Raw genomic sequence first — 869 nt, forward strand, 5'->3', positions numbered from 1 at the left:
TCCTGGCTAGGCTGCTGATCAACTGAACGCTGTCTCCGTGTCATTCCTTCTTCGCCAACTCCGTCCACACCTTTGGGGACCCCTGGACCTGCTGGGGTTGGACCCCAGCACATCCATGCTTCTGTTCCAGCCCTCCAATCCAGTTTAAGAACCCATTGTGGCCCTCGAGTCAGAAAGTTTGCCCACCGCTGGCAGATGATCAAATACAGTCCAACTGCCCAGCTGGTGTGGCTCAGTGGTGGAGAATTGACTCTTTTAAAAATACATAAAATTTGTATTGATTTCAGAGAGGAAGGGAGAGAGGGGGAGAGAGAAACATCAATGATAAGAATCATTGATTGGCTGCCTTCTGCATGCCCCACACTGGGGATCACAGTAGGAATCTGAGCCTGCTACCCAGGCACATGCCCTGACCGGGAATCGAACCGCGACCTCCTGGTTCATAGGTCGACGCTCAACCCACTGAGCCACGCAGCTGGGGGAGCATGGACTTTTGAACCAGGTCAGGGTTCAATTCCTGGTCATGCCTGGGGTTGCGGGCTCGATCCCCGTAGGGGTGTGCAGGAGGCAGCGGATCCATGATTCTCTTTCATCATTGATGTTTCTCTCTCCCTCTCCCTTCCTCTCTCTGAAACCAATAAAAACATATTTTTTAAAAAAACACAGTCCATGCCATAACCGGTTTGGCTCAGTGGATAGAGCGTCGACCTGTGGACTGAAGGGTCCCAGGTTCGATTTGCGGGCAAGGGCATGTACCTTGGTTGCAGGCACATCCCCAGTGGGGGGTATGCAGAAGGCAGCTGATGGATGTTTCTCTCTCATCGATGTTTCTAACTCTCTATCCCTCTCCCTTCCTCTCTGTGGAAAAT

This window comes from Myotis davidii, unplaced genomic scaffold (genome assembly GCF_000327345.1).
Source record: "Myotis davidii unplaced genomic scaffold, ASM32734v1 scaffold72, whole genome shotgun sequence".
Taxonomy (NCBI): Eukaryota; Metazoa; Chordata; class Mammalia; order Chiroptera; family Vespertilionidae; genus Myotis; species Myotis davidii.